Source organism: Choloepus didactylus, chromosome 7 (genome assembly GCF_015220235.1).
Source record: "Choloepus didactylus isolate mChoDid1 chromosome 7, mChoDid1.pri, whole genome shotgun sequence".
Lineage (NCBI taxonomy): Eukaryota > Metazoa > Chordata > Mammalia > Pilosa > Megalonychidae > Choloepus > Choloepus didactylus.
This window is the reverse complement of record NC_051313.1, coordinates 42539964-42555886: the sequence shown is the minus strand read 5'-3', so window position 1 is coordinate 42555886 and position 15923 is coordinate 42539964.

The following is a 15923-nucleotide window of genomic DNA, read 5'->3' as shown; positions in this document are numbered from 1 at the left end:
CACCATCAGATCTGGAAGCCTGCAACTAGAGACACCTTCTCTGGAAAATCAATGGTTTGTTGTTTTTTTTTCCTAGGACCAAGATTCTTTCAAAAGGGATTCCCAAAGACAATTTTAGTGATAACTTTGCTAAATGTCCATTTGCTTTGGATAGTGTTTCAGATTGCTCACAACATTCATCCTTTCTAAGAAGTGTGACCACACTGGGATGGTACCTCCCTCCTGGGAAACAGGTGCAGTAGGGAGGTCAGGGAACCCCAAAGACAAGGCCTGACCAATTTGAAATTTTTTCTAGGGTCAACCTAGCCCTCTCCTTTTCTCTTAGGAACTAGATGGGAAGGGGTGCACCTGCTTGCCCTCCTCCAATATTTTGTCAATTAGAGGTCCATTTGAATTAATACATTTCTCTTTTAAAGTACAAATATCCACTGCTAGGGGTAAGTCATACTAGATTAGGCCACTTTAGTGTTGTCCCTTGAGAGCCTCTATCCACCCTTCTGCTCTGTCTGCTGCAGACTAACCCCTAGGGATGGGATCAGCAGGTTCTCATGGTCGCTAGCAGCTGTGTTGTTTGGCTAATGAGGAGAATGAGAAGATTCAAGGATAATGGATGTGTGACGTTGGCTCCCTTCTTTTGGGGTTGCTGTGGGTTGGCTGTGTTTCTTGTCTCTCAACTTCAGGCTACAGCTCCTGTCGGGCAGCCCTCTGCACCAGCACTCCCCCAGGACACATCCTTCCAGCCTCATACCAGCTTCAGGGAGCTGCACTATCCCTTGCAGCTTCTCTCACCCATCCCTCACCTTTGCAGCTAGTCCTTTTATTAAACTCTCTTCAAATTATACAGTTTGTGTGCCAGCTCTTTCCTACTGGGATCCTGATTGATATAATATTTTGAAAATGAGTGTATCTGTGTGTGTGACTTTATGAGCATTTTCTGTTTGACATATCCATTGCTTAAGGGAAAGATTAGCATTTGTTATAAAAGGAATAGTAATAGTAATAAGAAGAATAAAGAAGGAGGAGGAGGAAAAGGGGAGGGGGAGGAGAAGAAAGAGGAGGAGGAGGAGAGGAGGGGAGAGGCGAATTAGAAATGAGAGTGGGGGAAGGGTGGAGAACATTAGGCATCTGATATGCAAAATAGATTTAAGCACCAATAAAATAACATTACAAGCCAGACTATTACTTTGAATTTCCCAAATTTGTTAATTCTCCCTCCTTTTTCAAAAGCAGAACATGGAGAACTGAGTTCACAAAGTTCTGCAGTGAGAGAAATTCTTCTTTGGCCTGGGACAGTAAAGCCATGAGACTCGCTGCTTGATGGGTGAAGTAAAGGGGGAAAGTAAAAGGGAAGCTCTTTTTCTAGTCCTGTGTGTGATGGGAGAAGGAAAAACAGAGCAAGAGTGAAGGAGTGTCCCGACTTCCCTTCTGAGGCCCTATCCTGGCACAGGGGATGGGCATAGAGAAGTGAGGATAACTCAGAGGGAAGAGGGGGCTTTCAGCCCCCAGAGCCTGTCTGGGTTCTGGTAAGAGAGCCCTCCAAGGCTGCCACTGCAACCCTTTTGGGGTGACCATATCAACTTGGCCACATAGAGTGGAATAAAACAGAGATTCCGAGGTTCTCTGGTGCCAAGGCCTAACTTTCCCTCAGTTCCCCTGAGATGTGGAAGCTGGCCCAAGAGCTAGGGGCTCACCAAGAACAGCAGAGGGAAAGAGTGGACCATGGGCCTATAGCTGTCTGGAGGACCCGGTGGAGATGTAGGGGCTGGCAGTGAGCAAGAGGTCAAGTGAGACCCTGTCATCCAGGCTCTGACCCCCCTGGAGACCAGAACACAACTTACACGTGCTGTGGAGCTCAGCACCAAGGCCTGTTGGTAGGGAGCATCTCGGCAGACCCAGACAGCTTCCCAGTGAGCAGCCAGGAGGACCGTGCCTGATGGCCCCAGCTCTTCTAACTGTCACCATTACATAGGGACACCTGAGGGAGAAAAGCAGGGGAAGGGACCACTCTCTGAGAGCCTGCACACCACCTAAAGAGCTATTTAAATCAACTCCTCCGAGTTAGGATGAAATGTTAATTTTTATCTCTAAGGAGCAGGTGCAAATTTGTGGAGAAGTCCAGGTAAATTGTAGATAAATGAAAGAAACCGAGTATCTCTGCATATTGAAATTGTAGCAAGAGTTTCATGTGGGTCCATTTACATTAGCACTACAGAGCTGGGCCAGTTGCTTCAACTGTGAAATGATGGGTTAAATTAGAGAAATCTCCAATCCCCTGTTTAGTTCAGGCATTCCAACCTCCATAAATCCAAACCAAGAATTTTGATTTGTCCATTGGTAACCTCATGGGTTTTGATATTCTTCATTCATTCATCCTTTCTCATCCAGCAAGGCTCACTGAAGGCTTCTGTGTGCCAGGGCCTGAGCTAAATGCTGAGGATGCAAAGCTGAACGATGAAGTCCTCAAGGAGCTCGTGGTCTAGTGAGGGAGACAAACACAAAGCACGACAACATCGTGAGACATGTCATCATAAATGAAGACATGGACCCCTTGCTAAGAAAGCATCAAAGAGGAAGGGTCTTAACTCTTGACCTAAGGACATGCAGGAAGCCTTCACTGAGCTGGTGATAGTTAAGCTGACTCTTGAACTAGGTGTCAAGATAGATAGGAATAGCAGTTGAGCTACAATAGCATGTGCAAATGCAGGTTCCCATGGCCTTTTTAGGTGTTGGGGATTGGAGGGTGGGGGAAGTGGTAGAAAATTACGTTGCAAAAAGAGATTGGGGTCATTTGGAAGGGGGTATGCATCTTTCTTTTACACACCACTTTCAACCTTGAGTTATTATTTACATACACACTGTGCCGGTTGGATGTATCATGTCCCCCAAAACACCATATTCTTGAATGCAATCTTGTGGGGGCAGACGTATTAGTGTTGGTTAGGTTGGAATCTTTGGATTAGGTTGTTTCCATGGAGATGTGACCCACCCAATCGTGCGTGATACCTTTGATTAGGTTATTTCCATGGAGGTGTGGCCCCGCGCATTTAGCATGGGTCTTGATTTAATCACTGAAGTCCTATAAAAGAGCTCACAAATGGAAGGACCTCAGAGCAGCTGAGAGGCACATTTTGGAGACGGCCCTTGAAAGCAGACTTTTGCTGATACATGGGGGAAGTTAAGAGAGGACAAAACACCCCAAGAGCAACATTTTGAAGAATGCACAGGAGATGAGAGAGGAGCTGGAACACAACCTGGGATCAGCAGACACCAGCCACATGCCTTCCCATCTAACAGAGGTTTTCTGGATGTCACTGCCCTTCCTTTGATGAAGGTATATTCATGTTGATCCCTTAATTTGGACATTTTCATGGCCTTCAGACTGTAAATTTGTAACCAAATAAACCCCCTTTCTAAAAGCCAATCCATTTCTGATATTTTGCATGATGGCACCTTTAGCAAACCAGAACATGCACCTTCGATCCCTTACTGGATTGCAACACTCAGCTTGGTACACTGTACGTCAATAAATCCTTGTTGAATAAACAGTTAAATGAATTAATATAGCAACTATGGGGTCACGTGCTGAGGAAATAGGTTCCATTAATTCATTTGACCAAGGCCATGAGGGGCTTAGGGGCTTCCTCTAGTGTTGTCAGAATCACCCAGAATCCCTTTAGGAATTACTGACTCCTGTGTTTTCCAAACTTTTTAAAACAACCCATTATCTGACATCTGTTTATGGATCCCCTTTCACCCTGCACTGTCCCAAAGGACTTTACCTTATTGTATAAAAAATTTCATTTCACCTGCAACTGAAATTCAGATGCTGCTGGAGAAAAAATGGTAGCAGTGCATTGCATAACACTGCTTCTGTGATATTACAGAAATGCAAGCAGTGAATACCAGAGGGAATTTAGGTCAGCTGGCTATATTGCCCAAATAGTTGGCTAAGAACTGGAAATAGTGTCTCTCTTCCAGAGAGCCAGACAGCAGAGGGGTTAGAACCCCAACTTTACCTCTCAGCTGAAAGCATACAGCTGCCAATAAGGCATCTTCCTCAAATTAAAAGGTGGCACAATGAATCAGGCATTTTTACAGATTGTGTATGACAGTAAGTTAGTACACAACCCTTGGGTAAAACAATTTAGCAATTTGTATAACAAGCCAAAGATATTGACTCACATCTTTGGATGTACTTCTGGAACTTGGGCTCAAGGAAAACCTAAAAATATAGCAAAAGTCTTACGCATGGAGATGCTCACCATAGTGCGGTTCATAATATTAAAAATTGGAAACAATACAAATTTCCAATACTAGAATGTAGCATAACTCACTGCTCCCTACCCCACACATTTATTGTTATATCTACAAGACTATTGTGGGTGCACTAAAACAACATGAAAATTTACATAGGAAAAAATGGTGGGAATATGGGCTGGTTATTTTTTTCATCTATTTTACAAACTATTGTGTGGTTTTATTCTTTCTTTATTTTAATGGCTTGTTATATATTTATTACATTTATTTAATATTTATATTATTTAATTTTAATTTTCAAAGTTAAAAAATAAATTTATTTTAAATGTCCAAGGCTGAAACATTAGCTGATTTAGTTTGGGTTGGAGGGAATTTACAAGAGCTGGAGGGTCTGTGAAGACACATGCAGACTGGAAGGTAATACAGAGGTTCCTGCTTTCTTGGAAATCTCTGTGTAATTTCAGGTCAAATCTACCTACCCAAAGTGGCTCCTTAATACCTACAGGAAAGACAAGAGCATGGAAGCTGAGGAGAGGGGATTCATGAGGGTATGAGTGGGAGTGGGGAAGAGAAACAACAGTGAGAAACTAGAAGAGAATCTGGAGATGGGCTGTCTACCCCACCATTTCCCAGCTTGAGTTGAGTGACTTCTCCAGGGTCACATAGCCCTTCTGGACCCAGAGCTCAGGCTCCTTCTCCAGTTTCCAAAGTTGAATTTTGCAGCCTATATAAATGATCAGTTTCCTGCTTCTTGATATGGATTGTATCTATGCAATTTAGTGCTTAAATTTGGAGCTTACATTTCTTTGTGCTCCCTCTCAACAAGGAATGAAAGTAGCTCTGTGGGCTTTCATCACACAAGGCTCCTCTCCATTTCTTCCCTACCAGAGTTTCCCCAGGACCAGTACCCACACCTGAGGACAAAGAGCACAAAGCAAGTTTCCGTTTGGTGGGTGAAATGTGCTTGAGTGTTTCTGGAAAGGGAAGAGAGTCTGGTCTGTGGTGTCTCATTTCTGCACAAGAAGCAGAGACCAAGGATAGAAAACACACTTTCTTTCTTCAAATTCTTAGAAATCATGGGTAGTTCTTCAAAGGAATTTTGTTTTGTTTTTTAAGCAAATTACTGATGCATGCAACAACACAGATGACTCTTAAAACATTATGTTGAGCTAAAGAAGACAGACACACAAAAAAGAGTGCCTAACAGGCCCAAGGATGCAAAACTGGGATTGGAACTCAAGTCTGGGTGACTTCAAAGCCTGTGCTCTTTCTACTACTACCAAGGCCTCCTGACTCCCCAGCCCTTGAATCCTAGTCTGGGTTCTGGGTCTGCAATTAGGAGTCATTTTCCAAGTCACTTTTCCTGTCTGTAAAATGAGAGGCTTGGATTGGGTTGCTTCTAAGATTCCTTACAGTTCTAACATCCTATGACTCTATGAGTCTATATGTATTTTTAAAACATACTTATTTTTGTATAGTTAATAGTCATTTGATACAAAATTCCAAAAATTTGAAAGATATACAAGTCACAGACCAGAGGAGACTAAGGAGACATGACAACCAAATGCAGTGTGGTGCCTTGGAAGGGGTACTGTTACAGAAAAGGACATTTGTAGAAAAACTGATGAATTCTGAACAAAGTTTTGAGTATAGTTAAGAATGAACCAATCCTGGTTTCTTAGTTTTAGCAAATGTGCTACGGTAATGTAAGACATTTATATAGGGGAAACTGGGTGAGGGGTGTATGGGAACTCTGTGTATTAACCTCACAACTTTACTGTATATCTGAAATTATTCCACAATAAAGTCTTTCTTGAAGAGGATATACAGTTGAAAGGTTTCTCTCTCACATCTGTTCTTGGGCCACCCTGTTTTTGGGTAACCAGTGTAACCTTTATCACCAATGTTCTTACATATTCTTTCAGAGGTTTACTATTAATACTTGTATTCATTTGCCAGGGCTGCTATGATAAACACCATACAACGGGGTTGGCTTAAAGAATAGGAAATTATTGTCTCACAGGTTTGGAAGCTAGAAGTCAAAGCTATGCCAGGGCTTGGTTTCTCCAGGAGTCTGTAGTGTTCCCACAATCCACCATTACATGGTGATTTCTCCTTGTATCTGCTCCTCTCATTTTCACTGACTTCCGGCTTCTGACTGTGCCCGCATTCCCTCTGCCCTATAGAGGACTGCAGTTGTGGCCACATGGATTAAGACCAACCTTGATTCAGTTTGGCCTCTGGTAAAGAGGAACTATGTCAAAGTTCCCATTCACAAATGGGTTCACATCCACACCCTGACTCACCTTGACACACTCAGAGATGCTATTTACAAGTGGGTCCATACCCCCAGGAACATGGGTTAAGGCTTTGGACACGCCTTCTGTGGGGCACAAGATTCAATCCTCAAAATTCACAGAAAATATTTACATTCTATAAATATCATTTCTCAAAGCAGAATGTATACCTGTGTGATAAATTACTACAAGTGGAATTCCTAGGCTTATAGTTTTGATAGTTATTGCCAGGTTTCCTTCTATGGAAGTTGTACCAATTTATCCTCCCACCAGAAATTGTGTATGAGGACCTATCTGTCCTATATTCTCACCAACATGGACTGTTAACTGAGAGATCAATTCATATACTCCAGTTTCGTCAGATCGTCAATGCTCAAAATGCTGATGAATAAATGTCTAGAATGCTGTCACAGAGCCGCGGGTCTGTTCTCAAGCAGCAGCAGAGGAAGGCGGGGAGAAGGCTGCAGTGGCAAGGAGTGACAGGGCTGTGAAGAAAGGAGAGCCAAGTGCGTAACATGCCTCAAACCAACTACTGCTGTCCTCAAGAGGAGAAACAGCCACAGAAGGGTGTTGTTTCTGCTCCACAGCACACAAAGGGTCAAGTCTCCCAAATTTTCTGAGTGGGGGTGAAAAAAGACACAACAAACCCCAGGTCAAAGTGTTCATATTACAGGTCCAGGAAAATCCCTTTGCAAAGAGAAGACAGCAAATCCCCAGAGCAGTTGAAAGGACAAAACTTTCTTCACCTCGGAGACACTCCAGTGAATAAACCGGTTAAACATGGTTTGGATTTACTGAACATGAAAACAACTGGATTAAAGTATAATCTCACTAGAAAGGAAATGTACCAAGAAACCTAAGTAATGACAAAGCTGCAGTGTTTGCATCTGCCAAGCAAGATGGCCATTCCTGTTTTATAACCAAATTCTCTTACCTGTTGAACTTTCCCTTAGCTCAGGATACTAAGAGTCTCTGCTCATGGTGGCACGTCTGGCAGTAGCACTGGCGTCCGGGCAACTGTGCAAGCAACAGGAGAACTGAGGCCCGGGAGGCTGCAGACCCCGCACACCAAGTCCATGCAGCCAGGGCAGCCGTTCCAGGCTGGGCCCTGGTCTAACTGCCAACAGCTTGTGCCATGCAGAGTGGAGGTAGCATTCCACAGGGGCAGGTTTTAGAATCAGAGAGACCTAGATTTGAATCCCAGTTTCATTTTTTTCTGGCTTTGTGACCTTTGTGGATGAATTACTTAAACATTCTCTCAAGTTTTCTCTATAAAATGGTGATAATACCCACTCAATAGGGCTGTTCAGAGAATTAAATGAGATAAGACACATAAAGAGCTTAGGGTGAAACCTGAGCATTTGATGTATGGTAGGTAGGTTGTTCTCCAATCCCTCCCCAACGGGCACATACACAGAAACATCAAGGGGCCTGTTCTATATCAAGCTGACTCGGGGCATCGCTAATCTCACTCAGAGATAGGAGGGTTCAGAATTTTTAACATAAGAGGTTCTTAATATTTTTGTGTCAAAGATCCCACTTGGATGCTTGTAAATGCATAAAATAAAATACCAAGGATTACAAAGGAAACCAATTGTATCAAAATACATTCATTAAAGTAATTTTAAAAACTTATGATAAAATAATGCAAGTGGTTCTCTTTTAGCATGCTAAACAGGATCTTGGGGTGGGTCTAATAACTATAATAAATTTCAAGTAGTGATCAGTGTAAATGATATTTCAAGATCTGCAACAAATGTAATATAAAATATTTACATTTTTAATTGGTGACAGTCACAATTTCCACTTACTTGTGGAGGGGAGTATTCTATATTCTTTTGATTAAAGGGTTTTTTTACTTGGCTTGTGTCTTCAGACTGTGATCTTCAAAAGTGCTTCTTCAAGCTAACTCAACTTATGATGTCTAAGAGTCACCCCCAGAGAACCTCTTTTTTTGCTTAGATGTGGACCCTCCCTCTAAGCCAACTCACCAGGTAAACTCACTGCCTTCACCTCTATGTGGGACATGACTCCCAGGGATGAGCCTGGCCCTGGCAACATGGGATTGAGAAAGCCTTCTTGACCAAAAGGAAGAAAAGAAATGAAATAAAATAAAGTTTCAGTGACTGATTTCAAATAGAGTTGAGAGGTCATTCTGGAGGTAATTCTTATTTATTATATAGCAATTCCTTTTTAGTTTCTAGTGTATTAGAATAGCTAGAATACCTGAATCTGTTGAACTGTAATCCAGTAACTTGATTCTTGATGATGACTGTATAACTATATAGCCTTTATTTTGTGACCATGTGATTGTGAAAACCTTGTGACTGACTCCCTTTATGAGGTGTATGGGCAGATGAGTAATAAAATAGACACAAATATATATATAAATAATGGGGGGGAAGGGGTATGGGATGCTCTGGGTGTTTTTTAAAGTTTTTATTTATTTTTGGAGAATGAAAATGTTCTAAAATTGATTGTGGTGATGAATGCACAACTATATATTGACACTATGAGCCAGTCATTCAATCTATACTCTGGATGGATTATATGGTGTGTGACTATATCTCAAAAAAATTGCATTTTTAAAAAAAGTGCTTCTCTAGTGGGACTGTTTTTTCCTCCTGTCCGCCACTCCTTTCCCTGGCTGCAGCAATCCCAATCTATTTTCCTGAAGCCCTAACCCTGTTGATTATGGGTGTTTTATTTTCTCCTTGGGTGAGAAAGGAAGGCTAAAGGGGTCTGGAGTGGGAAGAATGCCCTTCTCAACTGGATATGGCTCTAGCAAAGTCTTTCCTCCTGGAGAGTAGACCTTTATTATGAAGAAGGTTCTGGATGTATTTCACAATGATTACTCTTCCACTACCCTGCCAGAGGCAGGAGGTGCTCTTTCTCAGCTCTTCACTGAGAGAACGTGGTGTGGTTCCTAGAGGTAAACCCCACACAAGTGTGGGATCCCCTCTAAGACTGCAGTCCCAGGGGTTTCTCTCTCTCATAGTAGCTCACACTTACCTTCAGCAATTCATCAATATTACCCTTTAAGTGCTCCTACTAGTTTACATCTCCAGTGGCCTCTGCTCCTGGTAAGCAGATCTCAGCTATGTCCCATTGAATGAGCCTGTCTCTTCAGATTTGGGGGTGGTGGTTTGCCTTGCAACTGCAGTTCTTTTATGGGTCCAAGAAAAATCACTGATTTTCAGCTGGTCGAGCTTTTTCTTATCGTAAGGGCAAGAGTGACAACTTTCAAGGACTTTACATGTTGGAGCTGAAACTGGAAGTCCCCTTTATTTCACTTTGGATGGCCAGTCCCACATCTCCATCTGAACTCCTGTGTCCCTTCTTGCCTTCACATTTGCCACATCTCTCCTGACTGGCTGTATTTTTAAAACTTTTCATCACAGTGTCCTAACAAGACTGCAAGCTTCTTGAGAAAACAGCCAGAGTTTGACCTTTTTAACCTACTCCCTATGCCTACATTAACATTTTGTACATATAAAGTGCTTAGTGTTGCTGTATGACTTTGTTGGGTCACTTTCATTTATGACACTCATTCAGACAATAAAGAGCAGCTGTGATCAGCTGTTACCCAGCATCCTATAAACTTCCTTTTGTGCTTTTGAATTAATTTTTCTGGCTTCCAAGGCTGATATAAGGCAAATTTCACTTATTGTAAATCAAGATTTACAAAAGAAATTTCTCAAGATCAGATAAATCCTGACTTTTTCTCAATTTCCTGATTTCTTTTTGAAATAGCTTTAGTAGCCAGATAAGATCAAATCTGATTGAATTCCAGGACATCAAAGGGTCCCTGAACTAAGTGCCCAAACTTGACTGCTTCAGAATTATCTGGGAATCTTTAAAAATAAAAAAAATATCCTGGATGCAGTCTTCGAGTGTAATTGTGGTGCACAGCTAAGGCTAGGGAAGCAAGATACCAGTAGGTAAGGTCAAGTGCAAAAGAGCCATTTGCACTCAAGCTTAAAATCAAAACTGAAAAAATAAAACAAAACCTATCCATTCATTCAATCATTCATTCATATTTTAGCCGAGATAGAGGACACAGGAAATGCTACTGAAAATTCACCCTTTCATTCATTCAGTAAGTTTATTGTGCACCAAGTAAGTGCTGGGTACCAAGGAGACAGTAGGCCAAGATATGGCCTTGAAATCCAGACAACCTTACAGTCTAAATCCAGTGCCATCAACTCCTGGGTAGACTTGAACTTGCTACTTAAACTTTCAGAGCCTCAGTCTTCTCATGTGTAAAGGAGAATATTTACTTCATAGGGAAGTTCTAGGAGAGATTTCAAAGGAAACATTGAGGGACACTTATACTTTCAATGCTCCTAAAATGGTTTCTAAATCCTTTCCGAGTCTAAACACTCGTTTGTTGTAATAAAAGTAGCCAACACCCACTGAGTATTTAATCTATGTCAGGCAGTGTGCTAAGCTCTCTATCTGTCCGTCCAGAGCTCAAACAAATTTTATCTGTATAGGCCTTCTGGCTAGCAGCCTCCTTCTTTCATCGGCTATGTTCACCCTCGCTCCTTCTGTAACCAAAAGCAGACAAAGTAAGCTGAAGCAATAGGACAAAGACTTTTAATGGAGTGGCCCATCACAACAGGGCTAGTTGAAAAGCTACAGGATGTAATAAAAAGATGCTTCCTTTTCCCTTAGAGTTCAGAATCACTGTTGAGGTCATCATGGCAGAACATTCAAGCAGGAAACCAAATACCAGATAAACCTATTCGGAAATCGGAATGGCAATGGGTAAGAGGTCATTTCTATTTCTTTTAATGCAATTTTACCAAGATATAGTCACACCATACAATTCATCCAAAGTATACAATCAGTGGCTCACAGTATCATAACATAGTCATGTATTCATCACCACAATCAATTTTAGAACATCTTCATTACTCAAAAAACAAACAAACAAACAAACCCAAACTTCCCATACTCCTTGTCCCCAACCCCCATTACTGAACCCTAGCATTGGTGTGGTACATTTGTTACTGTTGATGAAAGAATATTAAAATATTATTGTTAACTATAGTCCATAGTTTGTAATAGATGCATTTGTTCCCATACACCACTCTATTATTAACTCCTTGTGATAGTGACATATATTTCTTCTGTTTCATGAAAGAACTTTTTAACATTTGTATTGTTAATCAGTCATTGTCCACAAGATTCATTGTGTTATACAGTCCTATGTTTTAACCTCTAGCTTTCCCTCTAGTGACATATGTGACTCTAAACTTCCCCTTTCAACCACATTCACATGCAATTCAGCACTGATTATACTTACAATAATGTGCTACCATCACCTTTATCCATTTTCAAACACTTAAATTCAACCTAGTTAAAAATTCTGCACATATTATGCATCTGCTCCTCATTCTCTAGCCTCATTCTGTTTCTTGGTAGCCTATATCCTAGCTTTTATGTCTGTGAGCTTACATATTATAACTAGTTAAGAAGCCATTTTAACTGGGTTTGGTGGTAACATGTTTACTACTACTACTATCTTCGACTACCATTGCCATCACATAACCATTATTAAACCTTAAGATTTCTCAGACAAGGCTTTTCTATGGATTTTACATTTAATCCTCACCATCTCCAAGTTACTACAAGTGCCACTGATGTTGACCCTTTATAACTGGCAGGAGTTGAGACAAGGCAGGTACTTACTGAGTGGACAAAGAACCTGAGACTTCTCAGAATTACCAATTTGCTGCTGCATAACTCACTGCCAAATTAACTTCTTGTCTATTAGCAACACTCTTAAGGACTTCTAGAACCTCCTCCTTTGTGGTTAGAGTTAACAGCACCTGCATTTCCACTTCAGAGGGCTAAAGGTATGGCTTTACCATAGTCCATGACCCCAATTATCAAAGACACCACACAGAAAAGTACCTTCCTACATTAGGCAAAAACATCTTACCTGGAATAAGCAACTTTTCAGCCTGGTTTAAAGCCTGCAACTTTTCAAAGCATGCCTGCTTTCCATCTATGGTGGAGGTTAAAGGTAAGCAGGCCACTCTCTCTCTAAGCCAAACTTTGCAAATAAACTCACTGCCCTCCCCACTACGTGGGACATGACTTCAGGGGTGTAAGTCTTCCTGGCAACATGGGACATGACTCCTAGGGATGAGCATGGCCCTGCCATCATGGGAATGAGAATGCCTTCTTGACCAAAAGGGGGAAAAGAAATGAAACAAGATAGTTTCAGTGGCTAAGAGATTTCAAATAGAGTCAAGAGGTCATTCTGGAGGCTACTCTAATGCAAGCTTCAGCCAGATACACAAATTGCCACAGTATGCCAAGCCCCAACCAACAGTATTCCTGAAAATCCTAAAGAATACTGTGGGCTCTAAGACTCTACAAACGTTTTCCTTAGTAAGTTTATTTTTTCAGAAACTTAAGGCCTCCAGATTGTTCCTATGCCAGATAAGCCCTGAAGCCCAGAAGTACTAGTCTCTCAAAGAGTTTAATTCCTCTACCCCATAATGTCGACACCCCTTTTCACCCTGAAGAAGTTAGGATGGTCATTGCCCAGATATCCCTGAAGATTGAGAGAATGATCAAATGAGAGGGAGGAGTTGTAATGGACAAGTTAGGATTTAACAAATGATTATGACTACTGACTCATTAAAATAGATATTTCTTTCTAGTTTCTAGTGTATTAGAGTAGCCAGGAGGAAATACCTGAAAATACTGAACTGTAATCAAGTAGCCTTGATCTTTGATAATGATTGTATACCTATATAGCTTTTATCTTGTGACTGCATGATGGTAAATATCTTGGGACCAACACACCCTTTATCCAGTGTATGGGTTGATGACTAATAAAATATAAAGACATGCATGAAAAAAAAAATAGGTTAGAAATAGGGGGAAAATACTCCTATGTAAATTAAGGACAATAGTTAATAGTACTACTTTAACAATCTTTCAATTGTAACAAATGTAACTATTAAAAAAATAGAATTACAAAAAAGTGCTATCATCAATTGTAACAAACTTTCCACATCAATGCAAGTTGTGGTGGTGGGGTGGTGTATGGGAATAGTATATTTTATGCATGATTGTTCTGTAAATCAACAACTTCTCTAATAAAAAAAATAAAGGTTCTACTATATTCATTTGCAAATTTATGAGTATTTTAAGTGCTGGAGAAAGTTTTACTTTGAAGGATGTAAAATACAAAGAATTAAAAAACCTTTTACCTTTGGGTGAATTCAGTTAACTCCATGAAGATGTGTGTTTCAAACCTACCTAAAACTAACAAGTAGTTAAGAGCAAACACGTGGGGAGGAGAGTTTAAGCCTGGATGTGGAAGAGCAGGAGAAGACACATACGGAGTCTCCATATCAAGAAAGCTCCCACACCTTAAGAGCTCTATCTTGATGGAGAGCATTTACCTTACTGCCACTTATTTCTTTATAGTGTCCTGCTGTTTCTTTCTGCATTATCCATTTCAAATCTAACCCCAGCATTTAAAAAAATCTCATTTCACTTTTAGCAGCATTTACCAACAACTGTTTAATTAGTATTCTAACCTTTCAGGGATTTCTAGGTTTATTCTTGGACATGCTATATATCAACTTATTTGCTCCACTGCATACCTTTATACTCAGATTCTAAATGTCATCCTTAAACAATGATATAAAGAATAATGAATTAAAAAGCAACAGGAGAGCCACATAATGGAATACCATTCATCTCTGAAAAGGAAGATTTCTAAGTACTGATATGGAAAGGTGGGCGGGGAGAGCAAAGTGCAGAATAGTGTATAGATCATCTTTTGTATGAAAGAGTGGAAATAAGATTGAGTCATATTTGCTTGTATTTGTATAAAGAAATATTGGAAGGATAATCAAAAAAGTGAAAAAATAGTTACCTACACTATACGTATGCAGAGAAAACATGGTGGAAGGGAATGCAGTTGTTAAGACTTCAAAATATACCTTTAGTTTAGTTTGGATTTTATAAGTTACACATAACAAAGAAATGCAATGAAACCTAATGATTAAAATGGCTAATAACTCTTCTAGACAGAATATTTAAGTAGCTATTTGAGTCATATGGCTCAATTTGAAATGGATCAACATGCAATTGCATTAAGGGAAAAGAGTAGAAAGGTAATATGATCTAAAAGTAAGGCTCGGAAAAACAAAACAAAACAAAAAAAGGTAAAGCTTGGAATTAAAATACGTACTTAAAAACTTCAGTCAATAAATGATGAACAAGTGTCACTTTGGCTAAAGTGCAATTTAAGAGTATAGTTTAGTCCTATACAGATTTTCTGGGTTTCAGGGACTAAAAATGTTAACCATTAGAGCAGAGATTCTCAACTGTTGACATATTTTTGTTGTGAAGTTGTCTCGTGCATTGTAGGATGTTTAGCGTGCATTGTAGGATGTTTAGCAGCATCTCTTGACTTTTACCCATTAAATTCCATAGCATTCCCCAGTTGTCCCCAGGAGGGCAAAACTGCCTCTGATTGAGAACCACTGCATTAGAGGAATTAAGTTTAACAAAGCTACCATTATTCCACTTTGTATATCAATACCTGACAGCTTTTGATTTTACTTCTCTAGTTCACTGAAATATAATTCACGTGTTGTTTAGCTTTGTACCTCCTTAATTTATGGTGAATGAAATATCCAGCATTATAGAATTGTGAAATATTATCTGCGCAACAAAAGGCTTTTATAGGGCAGCTCTGACTTCTTCCTATGATCTGCTTGGTAGACATCCTAGTTTGCCCAAGATCTAAGACTGTTTCCTTTCAAATGGATGTACCTGTTTGAGGAGAGCCTCTGGAGTGGGAGGACAAATTTTCCTTACCTTGGGGATTAACCCCAGGTCACAATGGGTCTCAAAACTACCTGAAGTTGTGCAGATTCAAACTAGAGATCCCACTCAGGCTGCAACAGTTCGGCCACAACACAAGTTAGGTAAAGAATTATGTATTTCCTGGCTTTTTATTGTTTATATAAGTCAGGCTTCTCCCTTGGCTAAAGAGGCTAAAAGTGTGCCACTACTCCAAACCAAATTAAAGAGAAAACAAAAACCTGCCGACAAAGAAAAGGGCTATTACACCCTTTCTAAATTTGTTTAAACAAGTCACTCAGATGCACTAGGAGAAAAATTCTTCTGAAAAATAGGAGGCATGGTATTGACTTATCTTAAAAGTCCTTTTAAAGAGTGACTTGAGATTATAAAGCATTTTTTCAAAAACACAAAGTGCTTCAAAAATGACTCAATAGCCTTAAGGAATGCTTTTTTTAGTACATCACTTTTCTTGTTGTTTAAAAGAAAATACCCCATTCAAAGGGTGGTAGCATATTTGATATC